General features: G+C 44.2%; 1 long non-coding RNA gene across 4 annotated transcripts; it reads right to left on the minus strand.

The window, feature by feature from the left end:
• Positions 1-356: 356 nt before the first annotated feature.
• LOC143822889 (uncharacterized) lies at positions 357-27,108 on the minus strand. 4 transcript variants are annotated; one of them, XR_013226287.1, is made up of 7 exons: positions 23,859-27,108; positions 23,103-23,152; positions 21,257-21,408; positions 17,671-17,785; positions 9,412-9,520; positions 3,175-3,298; positions 357-1,730 (listed from the first exon to the last, which is right to left on the minus strand). It is a non-coding gene; the product is annotated as an uncharacterized LOC143822889 (long non-coding RNA). The 4 variants fall into 4 exon arrangements; XR_013226286.1 differs by lacking the exon at positions 357-1,730 and having other exon boundaries at positions 2,254-3,298; XR_013226288.1 differs by lacking the exons at positions 357-1,730; positions 23,103-23,152 and having other exon boundaries at positions 2,254-3,298.
• Positions 27,109-27,208: the final 100 nt, after the last annotated feature.

The following is a 27,208-nucleotide window of genomic DNA, read 5'->3' on the forward strand; positions in this document are numbered from 1 at the left end:
AAAAAAAGCTCTTCTGACACACGGCTGTGGGTCATGGCTTGCATACCGTTAGAAAAATGGGTGTTTCCCCCCTTTCCGACAGCATTGTGGTGCTTTCTTGCAACTCATACGGTTCCCTATAGTTTCCCTGCTTCCTATTCCTATCCTGCTGTACTCCAGTTTCTTTAGAAATATCAGAAAAGTTAGAGGGACTGACGTGTGAATGGGGAAGTAAGTGTGGATTTACTTCATCCCGCCCCCCACACACACACACACATCAGGGAACTTTTGAAAAACTGAGCAGTGCCAGATTGCTCTAGTGTTATAACAACCTATTGTGCCAGTGTACTAGTTCCCAGCTTCCATTAGGGGGTGGGGGATGGCCCTTTGTTGCACAGTGAACAGGAGAAATGTGTAGCCTGCATCTTGTGCCTTACAATTATTTTTAATGAACATTGTGAACTAGTAGTTGGTAGTGGGGGGTCACTATAGTGATCTAGTAACATCTGGTGTTTTTTTTTTATTTGCTTGTATGATGGATGTGGGTAGCTGGGTCAGGGAACTGTAGGGAAATCCACCATGTGGCAGCCACCCCACAGCAACTATGACAAAATCATCTCTGCGAGGGAAACCCCTCTCCCACCTTTTGGACTGCAGCCAGGTTTCCCATAGAGCCATGGAAGCCCTGCCCCAAAGTGCCTTGAGAAGTATCCTACCTGAGGCATCACAGGTCCGGAGAAACATGCTGGGGTCTCCCAGAATTGGCAAATATGTCTTTTGTTGCATTTTTAATTTATTTTAAATATATGCCCTTTAAAAAACTCCGATGTGGTCACCATGGCTAGAGACTCAGATCTGTGTTCAAGTCTCATTTATATTTGGGCTTTTTGGCACAGCCTCAGAGAATCATGCTGTTGCCTTCCTCAGCTGCTGCTCTTTAAAATGAAAATGGTCACGCACATCATATGGGCAGATAAAATTCACTTCTAAAGCTCTTCTGTCTAAACAAACAATAGTCGTAGAAATCCTTTGCCTCCCTTAACAGGACAATCACTTGTGTGTGCACGCGTGTGCACACCCATGCCTGCTCAGCTTTCATTGACCTTTTTTTGTGCCTGAAGAATGTGAGTTTTCCTGGCACGACGCTGGAGTTTTATTTTGCCCACAGCCTTGACTTACACTGGGAGGCAGAGAAGACTAGCTTGTGTCAGAATGACTGGTTCGCCATGGTTGGTAAGATCCTGCTCTTGCCTGTCCCCTACTTGTTGCCTTGGTGGGGCAACATCCCAGCCTCTGAGGGGAGGGTCAGCCAGCAGGTGGCTGAAAGCCGGTTATTCACAAAAGCTGTGACCTTCCCAGGAAGAGGAGAGAAGGGGCAGTCTGTGCTCCAAAGGAAGCCTGGAAAACAAAAGAGGGAAAGACCGTCTAGATTGGGAAGGTGGAACCTGCAGGTCGGTACCTCCAGGGTGCAAGGACGCCACATGATCATCCTGCTGAATACTCTGCCGAGTGCAATGAAACAACCCAAAACAGAACTTGCACTTCTTTACTCACACCTTCGGCTCTAGTTTTGAACTGCTCTCCAGGCCCTGGATCTCTTGAGGATGACAAATAGAATGGAATGAATCCAGCTGAATTTCACAGAGGAAAAGACTAGGGTGGCAAGGGAGGGATGTGAGCGGAAGCCGCTGTGTATATTGTGGCTTCATTCAAGATGATGATGGGGACAGTAGAGAGGTTCAGCCAAACACCTACAGGAAAAGGGGATGCCAAAGAAAGGTTTGCCATGAGGAGACCTGACACGTCTTCATCAGCGTTTCTCCCTGGATGCAAAATAAGTTTTCTCTTGGCCTCCCTCCACATCCAGGGACACACCATCCAGGTTACATTCATCATAGTGGAAGTCTGTATGACACCCCCCCCCCCGTGGACTTCACCAGTGGTGAATGTTGGAATTTATATGTAGATCTCACTGTCTGTAAGGACTGGCAGCTTGCTTCATTGACAATATTCATTACTAGTTGGTCCACACTCACCCCCCATTACATAATTTTGCTTTGCTTTGATTTTGCCCTGTAAAGACAACACTGTCATGGAATGCTCACCTTCCTGGGCTTCTGGTGGTTCTCGTGTTCTCTGGTTCCACCCTCCCCTCTGGTGGTTCTCACACATGCATGTGTGTGTCTCAGCCCATTGAGTCCGGCGTGCATCCGTTGAAGTGGGCTCTGCCTTGTGAAAGTCTACACCACAGTAAGTATAAGAAGCCCTCAAGGAACTGTTATTGCTTTGCAGAAAATGGAGGTCAAACTATAATGCAGGTAAGATTGACGCAACCCATCTGAAAACGCTTTACTGGATTACAGCCATCCTCTGTAGGCAAACTCAGCCGTGTCTATTCCAACTCCTCTGACAGATTCACACCCCAGGGATCTGCCACAAATATTTTTGGAATGACAGTACCCACCTGATGTTGTCAGGAAACAGACTAAAAGAGACAGAGGGGTACCTGGGGTAACTTGCTACAAGCCAGGCTGAAACAAAACAACACCCCGTAGAGCTCACAGATCAAGCCAGTACAGAACATCATAATCATGGCCTACAACCTCTGCTGGATAAAACCGGGTTGCGCTTACCGGTAACTGTTGTTCCTCGAGTGGTCGTCTGTGCAGACACGCATTTGGACTCTGTATGTTTAGAACATTTATCTCTTGCAGGCCTCGGGAGGCAGACCTTCTCTTCCCACAGACAGCTCCCTAACCTTAAGCAACTTCTGACATAAAGCAATGCACTACCTAACATGGACTTGGGACTGTGAGGCCAGGTCCTGCAATAAACCAAGATGCCAACTTTGTCCCCATATCCACCCTAACAACAAAGTCTTGGGACCTTGCAGTAACACCCACGCCAGCTCAGGTTCATCCACTTCTTACATACATCATCCGAACTCAACAATGCCCTTCTACTCTGCATAGGGATGTCAGGCCAGCCCTGTGCTAGAGAATCAATCTGGCAATATTGACTGAGCCCACCAGGGCTCAATAGGGATATGGATACTATTTAATTGCAGATGCTAATGTTCAGCATTCCCTATGTGTCTGAATGTATCCTTGGTCTAATCAGGCCACTTCTATATTGTACCCTCTCTGTATCCTGATTCCAACTGGTCCTTGGTAATGCCCGACCTCCCGTTCTGACCTGGATGGGTCTTCCTTCAATTTGTATCTCATTCGAGTGAGCTTCAACTCCACTACTGGACTCCACTACTGGACTCCAAGATGTTCATTCTGATAACATCAATGTGGCAGCCTTCGTCTTTTGTCTAAACGCAAAAAGATAAGAACAAAAAGTAAAGCGATGAGAACTTTTAAGCCATCACTCTGGCTAGAATATGCTGCCACCCCCCTGGTAGATTCATCCTAAAGCATTCCCCTCCCCCTGCAGACACTTTTTGTGGGTCTACTTTAAGTGCTGCGTCATTGCTGCCCAGCAGAAGGGCAAATGGATTACGCACTTCAGCAGCATCAGAAATGAATTCTTCAACTGAAGCAGAAAATTATAATTATCTAAAGAAGGGGGGGGGAAATAGACGGATAAAGTGCCTATCTTTAGCTTTCGTGCAAGGGGACATTCAATAATGCAACTTTAATGGTCTTTGTTGAGTGACTCTACCCCCCCCCCAACCAGTTACAGATGCGATGGGAGGGCGTGGAGGGGGTGGTAATGATTGACGGATGGTTCCTTCATATTAGGCCTGTTTCTATTAGCGTTAAATGCTCTAGCTGGCTAATAAATGATATTATGCACACCGTTTGGAAAATCACTTTCAGTTACAGTCTCGGGCGTAAATTAAAACCCCGTACATGATCTGTAATCCCAGGAGAGCAATCCCTGAACTCATTTTTCCGTCTGATTTATGTTCATGTTGAAGGATGCTAATCGGGAGCTGAAGGCATCTGTCAGAGCGTCCACAAGATCAAGGTCTCTGAGCTTTTAGGTGGAGAAATGTGTCTAACCCACTCTAAAGCCTGATTTCAACATGTTACAAAGCTTGTGCAAAACATTTACTTGGGTTGGTGGACATCTTGACCCCTTGTTCCATACTTAACTGGGGTCTCAAGGTGCCTGTGTGGAGGATCAGCAAATCAGCAAACTCCCTGTTTGGACCACAGGTCATGTGCAGGTGAGGTGACCTGAGAAAGAGGCAAAATCTCGGGCATGAGACTGCATAGGTATGTCAATGATATGCCCAGGGTCACATTTTACTTAGGGCTATCTTTGAGGAAAGAGCAGTAGTACAAAGCCTAGCAAAATTACTCATCTGTTCTCAAACGGTTCCAATTCTGACTGGAAATAAATAGACCACTGCACAGAGACAATGGGACTGATTCGTTGCTCTCTTCCCCTCATCACCACCACAGAACACAAAAGTAAAGATCACTTCCACAGCAGGCTTTTTATACTAGGCAAGACAACATGAAGCATGATTGACACATCTGTCCTTTCTCCTGTCTTCTGGTGATTGGAAGTTTAAGCCTATAAAGCTACTTAGCTGAGAGACTCAATTTAGAAATTTCTGAGCAACGAGAACAAAAATGCATAGGCCTTATAGGCAGTTGCTGATGAAAAATATCGCACAAACCTGAGAAATTAACCAGGTCAGGAAGTGCTGATTGCCTTGAGATTCAGGGAAATAAACAAGACACTCAAGCAGCTCCAATTTTCAGGTAGACTCATGAACATGGGAAACAGATCCTTATCCTGGATGCCCCTAAAGGACAGTATTGCCTGCTCAGACTGGCAGCAGCTCCCCCCCCGCAGAAGCCTTTCCCATCACCTACTGCTCGGTCCTTTTAACTGGAGATGCCAAGTCCTGACCCTTCTGCATGCCAAGCAGATGCCGCTCCCCAGGTAGTCCTGGGGCCAGAGAACACCACCTGTACCAAAGGACTCCCACTGGGAACAATTTTATTCAGAAGAGCTTCCTGAGTTGTGAAAGGCTGCTGTTGATTTCCAATGTGAATTGTGCTGAAAAATTCACTTGCTCAAGACCTGGGTTCAAATTCCTTTTTCTCGTAAGGGAAACAGATATAACTGAAATCCTCCCGGTGGGTGGGCTTGGTCTGGCCACAGTTGCAGAGATGAAGTAGCAAGTGAACCCCTGAGAGGATGTGTGGAATAGAAATGAGATGTGCTGGAAGGAAAGAGGTCATTTATTTACTCGGGGAGCTAGACGCCAGCAAACAATCTTTTTGAGATCCCAAGGCAGCCTCTCTATTCCATGACAATACCTGAGGGCTTTTCAAACAAGAGTTGAAATAAGACACACCGTATATAATGCCTGCTCTGTTTCCTGTGTCCTTTATTATTTTTTTCCCCACAAAAAACATTGCATTCTGATTCTTTTCATGCAGAGCTCATTAGTATGCTCTCAACATACAGTAGCTCAAGGCTGTCACTTCATTTTTTTCCTGGGCTTGTTTTGTTCAGGTGAATTATGCTCAGCTAAACAGTGGCTTCATCTTGAACAGCTCTACATATATATATAAGCACATACAAATGTAAAGGCATTTGTATGTGAATGTTTAATCCCGGAACATTTTCTCTGTGATCACTTTAACAAGAGCCTCACTTTGTCTGGCATGTAGAAGTAGTTGTTTTTAAGGAATAACTTCTACCTCCCCCCAAGTATATTGTGGTGCAAGCAGAAAGGATTTTGTTCTATGCTGCCTTCCCACTGCTTTTCCAAAAATGCAGCACCCATCTGACAGAGCCTTTTACAGGCAATTTCCTGGTGCTTTGGGTCCTTAGCAAAGTTACAGCTAGCTGCCTTCTGCCCTTATTGGTGCCCCAAGTAATAGAATCACAGAATCATAGAGTTGAAAGGGACCTCCCCCTGGAGTCCAACCCCCTGCACAGTGCAGGTACTCACAACTACCTGCCTACCCACAGTGACCCCAATTTCATGTCCAAGTGAACCCCCAACCCCAAATCTCAAGAATCCAACCTGGCCTGGAGGAAATTCACCAACCATCCCACAGTGGCAATATGCAATTCCCTGGGAATGCAAGGAAGGGCCATAAGGGACAAACAATGGAACATCCCTTCCTGCCCACCCACTCACCATCTGCCTAAACTGATAAAATCAGCATTTCTGTATGCACCTAAAAGGAGGCGAAGATTTGGCCTTAGTTGTTCACTTAAAAATCATATGCTGCCTATCTAAAGACCCACTTGAGTCAACCCGGTTTGTCCAGAGGCTTCTTCTTGACCCCGTTGGTCATTTATTTCTGCCTTGAAGAAGCATGGGGATTTCCCTCCCTCCTTCCTCTAGCTAGCGACTCGCCTGTGTCAAAACAAGAGGTCGGCTTTTATTCTCACACTTCTTGAACAATTTGATTGAAACTCTATATGTCCAGATAACATCCAACAAAGTGCCCCTCTTGCATTTTGTTTCAAGATATTTTTGGAAACAGCACAAGTGACCTTGGAGCGCAGAGCTGCTTTTCCAATTTAGGACTTCGTGGCTCGCCTAAAGGGAATAAGGATAGTCTTAAAACATTCTGAACCAGTGTGCAAAATGGCCAAAAAAAACCTTATAATTAAGATTGGGCAACCACTGGTGGTGTCTCCCCCAACTCTTTTCTGGCATCTCTGTTTTCTGAGAACTGCAGATCTATTTAAGGACATTCATCAATGAGCTCCTTCTCCATGCCTTATGTCATGTTTTTTTGGCTCGTGTTTGCTTACTGTTGAAATGTGAAACCGAAGGGTCATTAGCTGGTCTACATTTATTTGTTTTTACGCAATTATAACTAGGAATTGGCTTTTTAGTCACCAAGGATCTAATGGCAAGCCATACGGGCAGGCAATGTCTAAATGAAGACACCAGTAACCTTGCCGGAACATAAAAAAGAACAGGGCCTGTGGACACCTGCTGGCGTCCTTATAAACTAGCCATTTTACAAACAGAAGGGCCTGATCCACTTCATATTTATGCTGCAAAACCCTACAGGGATGAACAGAAGCTATGCAGACAAGCATCACAAATCTTATGGGAACTATTGTCTGTAGGGTCGCTAGCTTTAGGTTAGGAAATACCTGGAGATTTTGTGGGTGGAGGCTGAGGAGGGTGGGGTTTGGGGAGAAGATGTACCTCAGTAGGGTGTAATGTCATAGACATCCATACTGGCCATTTTCTCATGGGGAACTTATCTCTGTTGCCAGAGAGCAGCTGTAATCCCATGAGATCTCTAACCACCACCAGGAGCTTGGCAACAGTATATGTGATATCAGAGAAGCCATGAGGGCACTCCAGCCTGCAAGCATATACAGAGCACTGAAGGACCAAATATGGGGTGGGGGAGTGGCTGAAGTAGATGAGAAGAAGACAAAAACAGTAAGGGAGACCTTTTCGGTATGTGTCTCTGAACCTGCCGGTGCTAAAGAAAAGCCCTCTCCATCACTGAGAACAAAGCCACACTGCACTGCTGCTCCTCTCAGAACAATCTAGACATTAATTTATTTTTATATTCCATGCAAGTGCAGCTGCAAAATGGCACAGGAAAATGTATCTCCCTCATTTTTAAAGAAATATCCCCAGCAGCTGCTGTGTGACTGCAGGGAGTTCCGGGATCTGTTCCTGAATGGTGTCCCTGAACTTTGGCCTTTGCATTGAAATGCTGTTAAACATGCAAAGTAACTACAATGAATGGCTAAAACCCCACATAAAAGAGAGTGCAAACTTAGTAAGTTAATCAAAAGGCCACTGCTTGATCCAAACTTCCCCAATGCCCCAATTACAGCAATTAGATTTACAACAACCTGTAAACCAGTCCCCATCATGAGCATGGTGGTCTTTTCGTAAAGGCACAATAAATCTGTTTGAAACATCAGTTCTTCTTCCAGCATGGCATTGGAAATATATTGAATCTCAGATTTGGGTAAAGATCCCTTTGAGTCCTAGCACATGGATGTGGTTTCCAACCAGGCATTCACAAGCTGTGCCCAAGCGGCCTGCATACTTTTGTGGTCCTTCCAAAAGCCTTAATGCTCTTCAGCTGGAACAGCTGGCCCTCAATGAGAACAAGGAAACGACAATCAGACTTCCGTGTCTCCTGACCAGTAACTCCCACCCTTCTTCTGTGTTGTCTTGTAAAAGAGGAAGACCTCATGGAAACAGAATGCAAGCAGTTGGGAGGAAAAGTATTTTTCAGTCCAGTGGCACCTTGAAAACCATCAAAGTTTTATTTAAGCTGAAAGCTTTCATGTGTACACACTTCTTTGGATGCACATGAAAGCTTACATCCAGAATAAAACTTTGTGGGTCGTAAAGGTGACACTGGACTCTAACTTTGTCCTGTTGCTTCAGACCAAAGTGGCCCCCACCTGAATCGGTCAGGAGAAAAGCAGAAAAGGCTCTGGATCCAGGTCCCTCAACTCCCACTCTTCTGCCCAGATGTTGCAGGTCTGAAGGACTCACAGGGATGTCAACTGATGCAGGAAAAAAGCCTGGCCTGAGTTTTTAGCAACAGCCTGAAAAGGAGTCATCCAGCAGGCACCACCGAGATAAGCATGACTGTATACTCTTATTAATATGCCAAGCTTCAACTGAAACACTGGCAACTCAAGCGAGAAGGCCAGGAGTCTCTCTCCTCTCTGGATCCACAGAGGCAGCCCTCACTTGAATAGCCAGCCATCAAGGCTGCCTAGATAAGGCTGCCACCCGCTTTGGGAAGGGACAGGGCTCTTGTGCATGACAGCTGTGAGACAGGCAGAAATTCAAACTGGGGCAGCTGTTCCCTCAGCTGAGAGATTTCAGATGCCCTGGAAATAAGCTATGGAAGAATTGGTTTAAAGGGGGAAACGTCAAGGTGCTCTGTAGAGCAACCTCCAGCAACTTTGGTCAAATCAAGGCTCACTAAAATGCTGGGTAGTTCAGATGCTAAGCACTAGGATGATATGATAGCTCCCTTCAACCTTAAGAACATTGCACTAAATTCTGGGTTAGTAATTTCTTGATCAACCAAATTCCGTCCCCACATATCTGCTATCAATCACATTTTTATTCTCCAAAGAGCTCACTGTAGTTCACCTCCCTTCCTTCTCCAGGGGAACCAGCAGATGTGGCCTTTCCCCTGCTTTCCTTGGACTAAATCATAATTTGGGGGACCATTGCCATGCTAATTGATGCTACTGTGCAGTGAAACAGACTTCTCCACAAATTGTTAAGGAGCTTGAGGGATGGTGGAAGAGTTTCCTCAAAGGTCTCACTGGAGAGCAATGCTGCTGAAAGAAAAGTGTTTGGGAAGAGTCTAAGGTCCACTGCTGGTAAGTAACTGTTGAAAAGGATTTATCCCGTTAATCCACCTTTGCAAAGACAAATAAGGATCTCTAACCATTCCCAACTCCAGGGAGAATTTGCCAGCCACTTGCCTTTTAAGGGCTTGATGCTTTCTTCAGGAACATGATTTGCTGTCCCCAGTGTTCTCCGCACAAACGCAATCCGTAACATCCATGTGTTTAGTAGCTGATATCAAATTACCTATAAAGTAAACCAAACAAAAGCAACTGTTTATTTTACAAGCATGCACTGTAAAGGCAATTGTGAACTCAGAACATTAAAAAAGCTGTAATGGATCAGACCAGTGGTCCATCTTCCTTTCCAGTTCATCGTCCTCCTGTCTCACAGAACAGCCAGCCAGTTGCCCCTGAGGGCCAATGAAGGGGACACAGAGGCTAAGGCCTCTCCCTGGCATTGCCCCCTAGCCCCCATGTTTACTGCCTCTGGACGTGATGGCTCCTTTTAGTCCCATGTCTGTACAACTGTGGGTGGTTTGGAGGGCAGTATAGTCCCATGTACAGACAACCATGAGCCACTTGGGAGGGCAGTATACAAATCCAATTTAATAGTTGCCAGCATTTGTGAGACAGTTTTGTTGCATTCTGGAATTAGTGTGGCTGCTGCCAGGAGGAGATTTTTCCATGCAGGGCCAGCAGAAAGCCCTGGAGTATGTGGGAACATCCAGACAATGGCATGCTAAACCAGAACACAACTTGTCAGGACACAATAACCTCCCCCCACTGGAGCCGGATCAAAAATAAACCTCCTTTGATCCAGCTGAATGGGGAAACGGTGGTGTGGCTTTGGGCAGGCAACTGCACCATATTGTGGAGGCAAAGCAATGGGTTGCTTTGCAAGGTGTGGTCTCCTCATCTCCCTGCTGCCATCTTCCCTTGGCATTGCTCCTTGCTGCTGAACTGGGCATCTGGAGCAGGGTCTGGAAGCGAGAGGCCTAAGGACGGGGGTTACAACAAATAATCTTGGGCTGTGATTTGGGTTCACCTACTACCTTGTCCCCAGACAAAAAAACTCTGGATGTTTTTCGGATCAGTGATCTGGGAAGAGGTTGCAATGCTGGGGGGGGGGGATATCTCCCCCCCCCCCGCCAATATCTCCACAACAAAAAGTAGACCAGTCAAGAAGAAGGCTGCCATGCTGGTCTGCAGTGGAACAACTAGATTCAGGTCCAGGAGCTTCTGAGAACAAGATTTTCAGGGTAGAAGCTTTTGACTAAACCCTCCCTTGTTCCTAAACACCCTCCCTTTCCAGCATATGGCCCTATTGGAGCTTTGGAAGAGCCAGCTACACATCTAATCATGGCACTACAGATGGGTGGCTCTTGGGTATTTCCCTCAGGTTCAGATCCCCCTCTGTAAAAGTCATAAACCGCCCTGAACCTTTTGGAAGGCCAGTATGAAATTTAAAATAAATAAATAAATAAATAAAAAGGGGAATTGTGACGATATACTGCATAGGGTGGTTGAGAAGCTGACCACAACAAAGACTTTAAAGTGTCCAATGCCTTAAGAAGAGCTATACACATTTCTGCATGTCACAAAAATAGCCCGGAGTCCTCTCTTGTGAGGGAGAGTCCTGCTGGACATATTCTGGGGCTGACCCTGGCGTGCAAGAAGCAGGACCATTTGTGTCTGTTGGACAAAGAAGCTGGCATGTGGACTAGCAGCGTTACTTCATTGTGGACTCGAGTAACCTGCCCAGAGGGAAATGTCAAAGGATAAGCACGCCTCCCATCTGCTCAAGGCCATTGCCCTTATTACTAGATTGAGGTGTTTTCTCTTCTACTGACGTTGTACCAAAAACTTCTTCCCATGGAAGACTTTCAACAACGCAGAGCTGCTCATATCACTGGCGGTGGTAGCCAACGGTTACCACATGTAAACGGAGGTGTCCTCTTTCTCCAAGTCCATTCTTTGGTTATATCTTTAAACATAACAGTCTCTCCCTATTGGCTTTGTTTCCCCGAGGGAGGGAGGGACAGGGGGGCAGGGACAGGCAGAACATAATGTGTCCCTCAGTCTCCTCCAGTGGTGAAACAAGAGGAGCCCAACAAGGAGAAATTAGATCTGCCGCTATTAATACAATGCCGTTTGCCAGCCGCCAAGTCTCAAGCTGTTTATTTACCAAGACTGGAGACAAGGTCTGCCTCTCTTTGACCTTTCCAAAGGCTTTGTGTCCCACCTGGGGGGAGCAAATTCCTTGAGACAGGGAGCTATTCTGATAGAATAATGGAGACCAACGAGACCCTATGGGACGTGTCATCCATCCAAGCCTCATGAACCAGCAAAGAGAAGGTGCAGCTCAAAAAACACCTGCCAAGCAAACACAAAGTCAGTCCTAACAGGAGGCCAGGGGAGGCAGGTCCTGTGGTCACTGTGAAGGCCAGGTGAGCAAAGTCCTTGTGGCTGCAACAAGGACTTCGTATCCCATGTGCATGGGGACCTCTGTGCATCCCAGGCATGTGGGGATTGTATTCTCACTGAGTAAGGGGCTTCAGCTCCCCCCCCCTCAGTGAATAGGTCTTGGCTGCATGGGAAACTGATGTCTAATTATGACCACATACAAATTTCCCAGTGGAGCAAACAGCAGCTCCCTGGGGCCATTTCAGTTTCCAAAAATGGTGGAGGAGGGAGTGGAAGCCACTTTTCCATGCACAACATGGCTGTGATCAGAATATACCCCTAAAAGGCATAGAACTCCAGGCTCTTGTGTAACAGTTCTTGTGGGAGCTGTAAGGAGTTTGTTTCACATACATGGGCCTGATCTGCCCTCAGTAGTACTGTCCTTAGATGTTTTGCCCAAACCCACTGATAATGTTTTTTTGTTTTTTTTAAGGAGCAGACCTGATGAAGTTCCAGGTCAATTCAGGAAAAGCCCCAAAAGGATTGTACCTTAGGAAGAGGGAAAGAAATTCCTGAAGTGCTTTAAGGAGACTTATTGTTTTGGCACAAGCTTCAGTGTCCCAGAATCCATGTGACAGATGCATAATGGAGATTCTCAATTGGATTTTTGTGCCCAGGCACCCAGAGGTCATAGGCAGAATGGGGCAAACATCTTTCTGGGTAAACTACGTTTTCACAGATGGAGATCCAGGGAAACTGAAATGGCACTTGCTATAATATATTATATCAGAAGTTTGGCTTACCAGGTTTCATTCAAAGGATGATCTTGGGATAGGATGTACACAATGATAGTCTATCAATGATAGTCTATTTAATTATTTAATTATAATTATAATTATATAATTATAATTATAAATTATTTAATTATAAAACACGGCTTTAACAAAACTGTACTGATCACTTTTTGCGTGGCCTGAAGAAAGGGCTACATCTTTTGCCGTGAGAGGGGAGAGAAGAACACACTCTGTTGGGGCAGGGGCAGGCCACTCTTTTGTGTTTCTTTACAAACAGGTATAAGATAAAAGTCAGATAGGGTAACTGGAAACCCCCTGTCCAAATGGCCAGGAGCAAATTCCTCTGATGGAATGATGAAAAGTGATACACCACAGTCTCTATGGATGACAAAGCACGTTTCCAACCAGGAACTTACCTCTTGGTTTCCCTCCCTGCCAGACAGATACTGACCTTGTTTAACCTCCCAGCAGAAGACCCCAGAGTACAGCTGATTGAGGTCACACAAATATATGTAATAAAACTGGCTGTTCTCTTTCTCTCTCTCTCTTGCTCACTCACACGCAGAGAGAGAGAGAGAGAGAGAGAGAGAGAGAGAGAGAGAGAGAGAGAGAGAGATTATTCTTGGCTTTATTTTTTTTTAAGCAGGTGTTATTACAAAATGTCAAAGATTATTTTTCAGTGCTGTAATGTCAAAATGATATGGCTAAGGCTGCAATCCTGTGCATCTTGACTTGGAAGCGTCCCACTGAACAAAATGGAAGGGATTCATGAGCAAACCCACAAAGGTTAAAAAGCTGCTTAATCATAAAAAATAGAAAGCAGGAAGGTGCCCACTATTGTTCTGCAGTCTGTACAAAAAGCATTGCTCAGGAGGGCAATTTCATAAAGGGAATCAGGTCATAATCAATATCTGTAAAATTTCAAGTAATGTCCACTGTTTTGTTTATCGTATATATATTATTTCTCTAATGTTGCAATTCAGTTGTTTGTTACATCGTCTTATTGTATGAAGAATGATTAGCACACTGCAATCGCATCTTATTATACTGTTGACCATATGTATGATCAACTGTATTTTTTAAGTACTGGCTATCGGGGGAAAATGTCCACAGTCAGAGAAGTTCAGCAGTGGAATCAGCTGCCTAAGGAGGTGGGGAGCTCCCCCTCACTGGCAGTCTTCAAACAGCAGCTGGACAGAGACTTATTAGGGATACTTTAGGTTGATCCTGCATTGAGCAAAGGGTTGGACTAGCTAGACTGTTTGGCCCCTTCCCACTCTGGGATTCTAGGCATAATCTTCCTTGAGGAACCATAAGTTAGGGTTTACGAAAGCTCTATTACAGTTAGAACAAGACTGGAATCCCAGACATACTGCCCATTCAATCCTTCAAATGAGAGAAGGGATTTCCGAAAAACCAAGCCAGAGATGGAAGGATTTCATATTTATTGCCAGGAAATCCTGACTGCTAGTGTTAAGAGGTTAGCGAGACTATGGTTTACATTGGAGGTTTATTACTGCACTATCACTTCCTCGGAACTTTAATGTGCCTCCTAATCCAAAAAAAGACAACTAGTAACTCCCTTGGTTCCTTTTTTTAAGCTTTAGCAACAAGTCTTCCCTGTTTAGACTAAAGATGCTGGTCAGTGAAGGTTGATTTTTCATGTCGCTGCACGATTTCCTGCGCCTGTGACAATCTGGAATGGCCTTGGTTGTCAGCCACAGTGCGGGGGGGGGGGGTTCTTCATAATGGCTGCATCAGACTGCCACTGAGAATCTAATCCTGTGCTGCTGGCTACGTAAATCATGGAAGAAAAAAAGGAGGAATGTTTATTTGGATCTTAAACAAGCAGAAGTTGCTCCAAGAACTGGTGCTTTTGACTCAGAGATCCCAAGCACCAACTTCTGATTATTAACGTCCCAGTCTGTGCATAGAGTTGCCAGTTGTGGGATGGAGCTGGGAGGGGCGGGGATTTGGGGACTCCGTGGAATATAATGCTAAGGAGTCCATCCTCAAAAACTGCCATTTTCTCCTGGGGAACCAATCTCTAACTCCTGGAGATTAGCTATCATTCTAGGGGGTCCCAACGTCCCACCTGGAGACTGGCATCGTTATTTGTGCCAGTCATGAAGCTTGGAGAGGGTTCAAGTCTCAGACTTTTAAAAGCACTTTCCAAGTCACTTCTGCTGAGATCTTTTGTATTCAGCTGCCACTGGGAAAGGGGGAAGGGGCAAAGATACAGTGACCTATGAACCATCAGAAAAGAGCAATCCACCTCTTCAGATACCTTAAGGAGTAAGCAGTGACTCATGACAGCTCCTCCCTGCCACAAATCTTTCAGGTGCTCTGGGACTTTTGCTCTTTCCTGCTGCTATAGACAGACTAACACAGCCACCCATCTTGATTTCTCTCTATAAAACATGAGTTGGTTCTGTATCAGTGTGTGGCACAAAGGCTTCCTCCACAGAATCCTAGGAGCTGCAAGCTGCCAAAGATGCTAAATATTAGACACCTCTTCCCACCACACAGAATGTCAGTTCCTAAGGTTCTCTGGGAAGAAAATGGCCGTTAAATAAATTTGCATCTTTGGACCTCAATAAGACCCAGAGGATCCCTGGGAGATGGTAATGAGGCACAAACAACCAAGTCTGGTATTGGGGCCATGGAGCACAGGTCACTTCCACAAGAAAATCACCGAGTCTGATATCCCTCCATACGCATCTCAAGTCTTCTACAGAGATAGCTGATGTGTTACTGTTCTTCACACTGAGAGCCAAAAACCACTTTTGGTGGCGAAGATTCTCTTTGTGCTAAATGTTGTGCCAGAGGCTAAGTTCCGCTTCAGTGGTATGAATGGACAGCTCTGTCTGCAGCTAGATTTTAAACTTAGGGGCCTGGCTGATGCACAAGCACAGAGCAGAGAGAACACTGCTTCTGGCAATCAATGCTTCGGTGCAAAGGGAACACAACAGATTTATTTTCCTGTCTGCACTGACAGGCCACAGATATTTTAACGGCATATTAGCAGGTTTACATCTAATGACTTCCAAACTTTCTCGCTCGCTCTCACACGCGAGCACACTCAGTAGGTTGCACATTTTGCTCCCAGATAATTATTTTCTATTTTTGTGTGCTCTAAGGCAAGAAAAAGCAGCAGGCTTTGCTGTGGGTTTCAAGTTATTCTAATTTTTTTCTTAGCTTCCTGCCATTTTTACTGTTCTCCTTAAAAAAAAAAAACACTCAACATTTAAAGTTTGGGAAGAAGGCTGGAGGTTTTTAAAGAGATGCTTCTGTTTCTGGCAACTCTACAGCCAACTCTACATCTCTTAGGCCCCAAACACATGGTATGTGTGACACTAGTTGGATCATCTAAGTCTGGAGGTCTCCCACTCTGGTGGGTAATCTCTGGCCAGCTACCCTCTCTTCCCGCTGCTGCTCCTTTGAGTGATAGGAGGAAAAAAAAACCCACCAGAGCACACAATGGGATGCCAATTCCTCAGGTGTGATGTCACATCACACACTCCACTGATACGCCATGTTCCTACCCCCCATTTCCCACCAGTTACCAATCCTACAGGTGCCCATGCCAACTTGTAGTTACTTGTGTGATTGAGGGAGCTGCATATGTCCTGGGTATGATCAGAAGGCCTATGAGATAACCGAAAAGTAACCCTGGGCCCAGTCAGGGTTTCCCTAGAACTACCTTGTCTGTCTGGCACTTTTTCATCCTGCGAGTCCTCCTAAGAACTCAGACAGTATACATGGTTCTTCCTTCCATTTTTCATCTCTAAAGTATCAAGGTGGAAGAAAGGCAGGATGCAAATGTGATAAACTATTAGGAGGACTGTCTTCAGTTGACCCAATCAACCTTTTTTAATGTGCCTTCCAACTGTGCAGCTTTGACTAGCTGTTGATGATGTTAGTTGTCCTTAACACAGTGTTTTAATTGTTAGATTACACTTGTACATAGCACAGATTTTACAAACAAATAAGCAAATTAAGTAAAAATGTATGGTGTAGAGAACAGAGTAGATCAGATCTCCAGAGTAATTGCTATGTCCTAATTTTAAAGTGTTTTAAAGGAACTACAAGTGCAAACTATGAATTTCAAATGAAAATACTAATTTAACTTAACTACCATGGCTCTTGCCATTCCTAGTAGGGAGGGATATTTCCATTCAAATACTGCAGTATTTCCATTCCAAATACTGCATGTAACTGCAGTAGAATTTGCTGATTAAAGTTCTCAACTGATTAAACTTGCCTCTACGTGCAGCATGAGAACACAGAAATTGAGCAGGTTAAGTTGTATTTCAGGAAAATTGTAAGTTCAGGAAAACCTCTGACTGCTTCATGTTTTCTGATCAGTTTCCATAGGTTAGCAATCTTCAGCTGGAGCCTGGAATTCTTGCAGAATTACAGCTAATCTCCAGACTACAGACACCAGTGTCCCTGGATGAAAACGGCAGCTTTGAAAGGTGGGATCTATGGCACCACCTCTCTAACGAACATTCTTCTAAACTGGAGTTGTCAGCCTCCATTGGAGCCTCTCAGAATTATAGCTGATCTTCCCCTGGAGAAAATGGAAACTGCAGAGGGCAGACTCGATGGTACACCGCAGATTCTAGGTTAAATCTCCAGGAATTTCCAGTACCAGAGGTGGCAACCCTACCTAGCACAGTAGCAGGGAGAGTAAAACAAAAGTTGGCAACCCTATTTCAGAATCCAAAATCAAAATCATAATAAAGAAAAAGCCAATTGCTTTATATGTGCCTCTTGGGGAAATGCGGCAAAACATCTAATATGAACTGGAAAAAGTCAAGAAGTCCAAAATAGAAACAGGTTTGGAAGTCAGGATAATTTCAGTGTGCATGCAACTACCTCTGACGTAGCAGGACACTGTCCCCCCAGCATACTGAGTTCTGGGAACAGGCAGCACTCTTATTTGTGCCTAGGTTGTGATTTGGTGTTTGGGATATAAGAAAGACTGGCAAAATCTGCATGGATGATTTTTCAATATTTTTGAAGGCTAACCAAGTTGAACTGGAAACTGTTCCACAGCACATTTGTGTCAGAAATGAAAAATCAAATTGAAAGAGAGAGGAATGGATTGCATGTTGTCCTCTTTTTCAACTATAGTTGTTACAGAAGGACTGTAATTAGTATATGTCACAAAAAGACAAGTAACTCCAACTACCTGGTGTGGCACATTGTGGAGAGGGTTGATGCACTGCAGGAACTTGCTGGTTCAGGAACTGTCAGGCCCTGATTCCTTAGACTGCACCACTGGCGGCCAGGCTCAAACCAAGCTCCTGTAGCAAAAACAATAGGTTACCTCACTTAAAGAAAGAACATACCTTGCACCAGCCTTGTTCTTGAATGAAACAAAATTGTTCACTTTGCCATCTAATTTTATCAAGCACGGTACCTAATGCTCTGAAGAGAAAAGCAAGAAGGGAACTTCTGTTCTCAGAACACATATTGACATTAAGTGTCTTGTGGCACCTTCAAAACAGATTTATTCTGACTTTTGGGGACAAGAAGAGTTCAATTGCCCTGTGCCAGCAGACTTCATAGATAACAGTTACGAACACTCAGCCTCTTTTTGCTGCTCACATGGCTCCCTTGGCCTGGATTTTTTGTAATGCCATCTCAAAATGCACCCAACAATTTCCAGCTTTCTTACAAGATGTTTTGTGTTCCTGCAATTTCAAATACTGCTCTCTCTCTATTTTATGGAGAGGTGTCAGCAGAGACTCCCCAGAAGTCATCCAAAAATTGGCAAGGGAATGGGACTCAGATCGTCGGAGACTGTCCTCTGTTTTTGCTAGCAGACAACAGCTTTTGGGCCTGTATTGATTGTTTGAGACCTATTCTGCATGCACAATTCATTACAGATTTCCACAGTGATCAAATTGTGAATCTTGGGTTTGGATGTCACAAAGTTCCTTTTTCCTCCAATTTGTGTTTGCTTCTGAATTGCTGTGTATTTATTCAGCAGCTGAACAGATTTCCCTTTTAGGAGAAATGGCTTACCCACACTAGAAAGGATAACATTCCCTACCAGATCGGCATGACAGATCTCAGTGTTGCTTTCTCTCCCTGTGCACACATGTCTGTGTGTGTTGGTCTCATTGACCTCAGTGGGAGAACAGACAAGATTTTATAAAGAAAGAAGCTGAAGCACCTGTGACACCAATAAAAAGGGAATCATGAAGATAAATTGTACCTGTTTCTGGAGGTGAACAAAGGAGAGGCAGAAGCAATAGCCACCTGCGACCAAATCAAAAATGGATAATAAAGTTCATGTAGGCCTTGGCCACCAGCCATGTTTGCAGGGCATCTGTGGCCAATTACATAAGAAATGGGGATGGGCAATTTGACTTGGATAAGCCGAAAAGTACCCAAATCAGCAATGCTGATTTGGGTAACTTTTTATCTATTTGAGCTGAACTGCCCATTTCCTGCATTTAAATACTCCATTTCAGAAGTGGTGAATCACAATCCGGTGATTCAGCCACAATTCACTCATTTAAATGACCCCCCCTTTCTCAGGCAGCACCTGAAAAGATTGGGTGGGGGAGGGGTTGCGGCATGTTGAACAGCTTTGGGGAAGGATTTAAAGGGAGCAGGTGGCACACCTGCCATCATCACCTGTTAGGTGGCCACCTGCTCCCTTTAAATGCCCACCACCTTCACAGGCAAAAGCTACAACATCACACATAACTTCAGGTATAGATCTTTCTAGAAACAGTATTGGATATAGAGCAAAAGCTCTTGGTGTTATGAGAGGCAGTCAGAAGAACAGCAGCAAAAAACAGTCCTTGGCACACAGTGACATTAATGTTATTTATGTTAGTCTTATAATGAGGTGTGGTTGTTCTGCCTGAAGACAAAGAGCAGAACGCTCAAAAATATTGATCTCATATAATATCCCAGGTTATGATTAAGCAGCCACATGCCATGCAATCTGCTGTAATATACAGTAAACTCTTCTGAAGCTATTACATTGCAGGATGATCACATGAATGGGCCCTTATACCCTCTTTCCCTATTCATTTTTAAGTGGGTCTCAGACATCCAAAAATTTAATCAGGATAGTTGCGTTAATAGTATCAACTGAGAAAAAACAAAATGACAACAGGATAAAAATAACAATGCTTAGTGCACATATGGATTAATGGACTCAATGTCCCTCCAGGGGGTCCCTGGCCTCTAAGGTTGGAGACCAGTGCTTTAGAGACCAATTCTTGCCCAATGCCTCAAAATTATGTCCAAGATCTACTGATTACCTTCTCTTAATGATACCATCTGTGCAGCCTGTATCTACAAGAAAAGAGGCTTTCTCAGTGGCTCCCCCAACTCCCCAGTTGTCCAGGTCCCTTCAAATGAAGCCTCAACAAAGTCTAAGTCTAAATGTCTTTTGGGAACATATCAGTCATCTGTTTTAAATGAAAAGGGAATTCTTACTTATCTTGGTTTGGTAAGATCAGGAAGTGTTATGCCTACAATGAGACCCACAGATCTGCCCTATTTGGTAAGCCACTAGAATTACAGATCCAGAATGGCCCCTTGGTGAAGTGTCGTAGGCTCAGAAATTAATTTGCTCATGCAAGGGAGCCATTGGCTTCTCTTGACCTACAGGGGCCAGGAAAGATGTATAACTTCAGGCTTTTGATCTCTCCTCCCCCCACTCTGCTTCTCTCTCTTGCTCGCTCAGCAGCTACCTACAGTTCTGCACAAACAATTACCCATGCTGAGCTTTTGGACTGGGGCAACCAATTATCCTTGACAAATAATTTCACTGTGCTGTGCACAGGTTTTATGAATGCACCCCAGTGTGGGATCATATTTTTTCACCATGTCAGGGGCAAAGTTGAAGAATTCACAGGCATCCAGATGCAATAAAATGCCAAACATCTCCATCTGGAGATGCCTTTGTAAGAATGGATATGACAAAAGCATCCCATGATGAGTTCACCATGAACTCCTAATCCAAAGGGAATGTGGCATTTCGGCAATGAGAGGGACAGCTTTAAAACAGGGTACTTCCCATCAAACATTTCCTATGGAGCCACAGGAAAGCAAACCATGAAATCCACCAGCCCAGATTTGGCCATCAGAATTTTAGGAAACAAGTAGTCCCATGGTTAACAATTTTAAAAATATATAGACAATATATGCCATAACACAGTACCTAGTGAATATCTCTGCTCACATCCTAAGAATGGCTTTTATATGTATAAGATTTTAAGAAATGCCATTAGCCTTTCTTTCCGGACAATTTTCTTGTACCCCAATGTCTTAATGTTTGTGTACTGGTGGAAATACATAGATCTAAATACATATATCACTTTATGGTAAACCTAGGAATAAGTTCTTGATGAGGATAATTCCTTGTGTTCCTGCTATGTCAGAATATGATCAATTGATTTTGCTGTTTTCTCACATTGATCCTTATGTATCTAACAAAATGGCTCTCTATGTACTGGCTGCTAGGATTCGAGCAAAAACCGTTACCCAATAAAAGTCCTAACTCCATGTGTCTGAATTTGGGAAATACGGGTAGAGTTCTATTTGTTTAAACATATATGCTTTTAGCTGGATACTTGTCTGTCTGAGCTTGGAAAATAGAGGTAGAGTTTTAACTGTTATAACATATATGGTTGTTATTTGTTTTTTATGGTTGTTTGTATATTGTGAGGGCCTTTAACCAAGAACAATAAATTTTACTGCCACTATTACTAAGGTACACAGAAGGTGGATCTTTGGCCATTACTTACAGTCAGCAAAGCAAGCAACTGAATGCAGAGAAGGACAAATGGCTCAGTTTCAGAAATATGTGAAACTAAGTTCTCTCTCTTGTTTTGCAGCCACAAATTTGGGATTCTTGCCAGTTTCCACCCCCTATTGCTAATAGGAATGCATGGACTGCCTGGCAATATATAGATAATAAAGCAAAAAGTCAGCATCATAGTGTTACCTAAATTCAAAAAACACATATAATCATTTTTTGCTAGCAGGTTTGCATAACTATTTCAGTCATCTCAATATATCAAAAAAATTCTTTTTGCAGTTTAAAGCTATAAGCTTCTTAAGCGGAGCTTGACACATTCCCATGAAATCAAAGAACAAGCTGACTACCCAAAACTTTCAAATGTTGTTACTATATTTAAACAGTATTAGTCTATCAAAGAAATGCAGCTTTAGATTCTATCCATTTTGACACAGCTAGTTTGATGCAATTTAATGGAGGAAGGAAGATTTAAAGTTCTGGTTAATTTATAATATTTTTTCACTGCAGCAGATTACGGCAGAAAACGCAGCAAATGGTATTTGAATGTGACCCTCCAAGTCTGTGCCTGCCCAATGGTCCTTGTTGGGGGTGCTCTGCATACAGGGGGGGCACCCTATAAATTTCCTCTTGCTGGCGTTGCCTCAAGAGGAGAAGGGGTTCATGGACTGGATTTCCCCTTTTCCTAGCCCTGCCTCTCCTCTGACTCTGGTGCTGGGGAATTATTTATTGATTTATTGTATGGCATGCATGTACTATAGCTAGTAGATCCTAGGATTGTTTGGCTGCCAAGCAAGAGACATTCGGAGATGGTTTGCCATTGCCTGTCCCCATGTTACAACTCTCATGTTCCTTGGAGGTCACCCTTACAAGTAATGGCCAGGGCTGACCTGCTTAGTTCTGACATCTGACAGGATGGACTTGCCTGGCCTATCCAGGCTGGGTTTCATTGGGGGAGATGGTAGGGGAGTCTTCCCCAGCCTGAACAGGTTGGGGCTTAACATAAATAATCTCATACAGGCTTTACACTCCTGCTCCTTCCGTTCCACCTGTTCTCTAGGAGTGACCTTTCAGCTCCTCTAGAACCACCCCCCCACACACACTCACACAGTGACCCTGGCAATTGGCTTGACCCTTGCATTATTTAACTATTTCATTGACCAAACACATTCACTTTGACAGCTAGAGCGATGGATTCTGCCAACCAGGTGACTTGCTTTTGTGTACTACACTGGATAGCCCAGACAAGCCTGATCTCATCAGATTTCAGAAGTTAAGCAGGGTTGGTCTTGTTTAATGTTTGGATGGGAGACCTCCAAGGAACACTAGGGCCATGATGCAGGAGCAGATAATGGCTTAAACACCTGTTGCCTGGCTGTCATCCTAGGATATCCTGGCGAGACTACTCACACGCCATATGATTGATCAATCCGTCAATATCGTTATGTTATTGGCCATATTTGGTAACACAGTAACAAACTGCTTTCTTTGGACTAATTTCGTTGCCCCTCTCTGAGTAAGGCACCATTCAGATGTCATTATGAGCCATTGGCTGTTTCAACTGTGGTTTGTACAATATACTCTGGCTAGTCTAACAGATGCAAATAACGTATCCTGCCTTGTTTTATGCCAAATAAGGCATTCTGATTCTGACATCCTGCCTTGTGTTTAAAGTCATGTTCCCTATTCTTGCCATAAGGTATCAATGTGAATGAGGAGAGACAGCCCACAGGAGGAGATGGAAGACAATAACTCCCCCCTTCCAAAACAGCATGGCCTTCAAAAGGGTTATATTCCACCCAAAAGAACCCCAAATCTGGTCCTGTGTTCTTCACCTGTGCTCCTCACTTTAGGATCTTCACCTGTCTATCCACACTCCTGGGCACTGTTATTCATACAGAGTACAAAATACAGATAGATTATACACAGAGGCTTAAGGATAGCAGACATGAAACAAAGAGAACATGAACATCATGGTTTCATCCCAGACTCCAGTGGTAACATATTGTCCGTGTCCAGACAGAACAGGCTCACACTTCAAACAGAAAGGATCAACATTTAGGTGAACTGGCTGGGAATTTTTAATGGCACCCTCCTGTGTTTTGCTTAACTCCAGCCAAAGCTATTTATTTATCACCTGATATTTGAGCATCAAAGAGAACTCCATTGCTGCAAACAAGTCATAGACAAAACTAACAAGCCTATTACCTTATGTGGGCAAGCCCATGAAGATATGTGATATTAACTAAACCGGATAACCCTTGGAAGACTAAATCCTATTTATGTCTCTGTTCATGTATTAAAAAGGTAAAGGTATCCCCTGCTCATATCTGACCCTTCGGGTTACGCCCTCTAGCGTTTTCATGGCAGACTCAATACGGGGTGGTTTGCCAGTGCCTTCCCAGTCATTACCGTTTACCACCCAGCAAGCTGGGTACTCATTTTACCGACCTCGGAAGGATGGAAGGCTGAGTCAACCTTGAGCCGGCTGCTGGGATTGAACTCCCAGCTTCATGGGCAGAACTTTCAGACTGCGTGTCTGCTGCCTTACCACTCTGCGCCACAAGAGGCTCATTTCATGTATTACTTACCTTCTAATAAATCAGCATAAGAAAGGTCTTCCACCTGATTAAATCTGTGCCAATAATTCCACAACTTTATTTCTGACAATTTGAGGTGCCACGACTCTTGTCTAAATGGAAGCAATGCCAAAATTAATATTACTTTACTTGCAAAAAATAATCTCAGTATGAAGGTGCAGAGGGATGGAGCCCTTGGAAGGACCTCTGTAGCGTGCAATGCTGGCACACTGGTGATTGCATCTCCCCCTTATCAGGTAAGCAGTGGCACTGATGCCCTTATTGTAGTACTGATCAGGTATACTGTGAAGCCTTTCCCCATAGGAAACCATTCACCTGTACACAGCAAAGAGTCAGGCAGTACTTAAGTTTAAACCTGCTCCCAGTGACTCCATGGCAACCCCAAACACTAATCAAGGTTGTTCCTATCTACACTTGCCCCAATATCTCTCTAGGTTGTGCTTCATGATTACACTAGTGTGTGACAGAACATTATTATGCAAGTTATTCATATCTGTGAGTGGTGCAAAGAGCAGAACATAAACATTGTAATCAACAGACGTCATAGCGAAGGGTGGTATATATATAAATTGATTGGTTGATTGATTGAATGAATGTCAAAATTGTTGAAGGTTTTCAGAGCTGTAGTCTACTGGCATCTGTGAAGACGTCCACCACAGTAATTGGTGACATTTCAGAGTCTAAAACTACCACACAGCCTGGGAAACTCACAATAGGCAGTTGTAATCAATTCATCAATAAATAAAAATATGCTACTATCTGTGCAAATAATGCTTTACAAAAAAGATTTGAAACATTTGGTTTCTTAGTACAGACCAAATTGTTGTGCTGTGGCATGACAACTAGGGACTTTCCTACTTCACTGCATGTATAAATTGGAATTTCTTCCCATTATAGCCAGTGGGATTTCACTAAGAATTAATACCTTGCAGCACTGTATTGCTGTTCAAAGTACTACTTTATAGTCACATTACAATCTCAGCTCTTCGTGGGTAGCATATTCCTACATACTGGCCTGTTAGTTTAAAATTTTCTGTAATCTCCTAATTTGCCAGTTTACCCAAAGGAAAACTCCATGTTTCATTAAAGGTCACTCAGTGTCCTAATCTCAGATCCAGAGAGGTAGATAGAAAAAGATTCTAGTGGTTTTATTGGGAACTGAATTACAGCTCACTTGTGGGCCCGTCTAAGCTCTGAATTCAATGGATACTCCCTCCATTCTTAATTCAATCTGCCACCTCTTTTCCGCCAGAAATTAAATAACACATAGCTCAATGAATGCCCCATCACTACTTTCTTGGACAAGCTTCTGTTATTGTGAACCAGGGCCAAAATCTAGGGAAGAACTTTGTAACAGGCACTTTTTTCTGAAGCAGTAGAACAAAGGGATTTTGTTATCTTGGTATGCAGACCTGTGCTTATCAGAAACAACAGGGCACAAAGAATGGAGAATCTAAAGTAGATCCTGCAGTGTTTGACAGATGCTTATAATTGCACTTATTTGACACTATTTTATATTCAATCTATAAGTGTTTACACCTGTCAATAGGAGATATTGGATTTTAGGACAGCTCTCCCTCACATTTTGTAATCTGATTTCCTCACTCTTATTTTCTACAAGGAAATGGTACTGGTGCTACCTGCTTTAGGTCATGGCATAATCAGCATGAGAGTTCAAATTCACTCAGGGAAGGCCAATGTCCCAAACAATGGTACCTAATCCTGCTAGATAAAGCTCACCATATTGCAACACAGTTCAACTCCTTTGGAAGCTAATTAACACTTTCAACGTAGCTAAGATACTGCAAACATAATTAATACAAATATTACACAACTTTTTGATAATGTCTCAATTGTCTTGCATCTCAGTAGCCTTGGTTCAGGTCATCTCTCTCTCCCTCTCCATATATATACGCATACACACACACACACACACACACACACACACATATATATTTTAAGCCAGTCAGTTGTTTCCAACTCTTGGCAATCCTATGGCTCCACTCTCATCTTTTGATCTTGCACCACTTCTTTTAGCTATTTAATGCTACGGCCAGTGTCCATTTTGACCATGTCTAAGCATTGTCTTCTCAGTCAACCTTGTTTCCTTTTACCACCAACCAATCCTAGCATAATTGCTTTCTCCAACAAATTGGATTGCATATGGCCAAAGCAAATGAGTTGTGAGTTTTGTGATTTTGACTTCCAGCAATATATCAGGCTTTGTGTATTCTAGAATCTCCGTTTGTGAATTTTTTTACTGTCTAAGGAATCCACAGCAGCTTCATCCAGCACCATTTATTTATTTATTATATTTATTCTTAGACAACTAAAAGAAGCGGTGCAAGGTCCAAAAAAAAAAGAGGCAAGAGTTAACCCACAGGATCGCCAAGAGTCAAACACAACTCAAGGGCTAACATCACCACAGTTTTAATTGTTGAAACACTTTTATTTTATTTATTTATTTATTTATTTATATTTATATACCGCCCTCCCCGAAGGCCCCGAAGGCTTTAACTTTTATAAGCTGCCTTGAACCACAAGACAGGATCCAAATGTTTCAAAAGCCCATAAAAGCGTGCACTGCGTTGCAATGACAAGGTCGAGCAGAACAAAGCTTCCAGTACCACGGGACCTTTCAGGCCCAAGACGTTTTGGTCCAGGTGTGGTACACTTCGTGCACACAGGGCAGCTTACACCTGGACTACAACTCAGTGGGCCTTAAGGGCGCCATGGGCCTCTCAGGGAGCCGCCCAATTCCTAATTTCCTTCTATTTCCCAACATCCCGTCACGGCGACAGGCTCTGCCTATCGAGAGCCACGTCGCGCTGGTGCTTCGGGAATCTGGAGACGTCCAAACGGGAATGTGCGTGTGTGTGTGAGATGGGATCCACTCGGACGCTGCCCTGCGAGGCCCAAAGAGCCAGTTCGCCAAGCCCTGGACGGGGCGGATTTTCCCCTCAGCGCGAGAGAAAACGGCGCCTTCCCGCCCCTCCCCCACCCCGCCGTCCGTTGGCGCGCGAGACTTTCCTCGCCGTGAGGAGAGGCGGCGGTTGGCCTCGATAGGGAAAAAAAAAAATCGTCATTTATTCCTTTGGTTCCGACGCCCGCCTGCGGCGTCCTCCGCCACCAATCCCGTCGCCGCGAGCCGCAAAGTCAAGGCGCGGGCGGGGGGGAAACTCCATTTTGGGCGAGGTGGGGGGGGGGCTCCTCTCCTTCCCGGCACCATCCCAGCGGCAGGATCCGGGTTCGGCATGACGACATCACGCGGGAGGGAGGGAGGGAGGGAGGGAGGGAGGCGGAGGCGCGGAGGCGGTGCCCGGGCGTGGCTCCTCCCCCTC

The sequence above is a fragment of the Paroedura picta genome, chromosome 13, assembly GCF_049243985.1.
Source record: "Paroedura picta isolate Pp20150507F chromosome 13, Ppicta_v3.0, whole genome shotgun sequence".
Classification (NCBI taxonomy): domain Eukaryota; kingdom Metazoa; phylum Chordata; class Lepidosauria; order Squamata; family Gekkonidae; genus Paroedura; species Paroedura picta.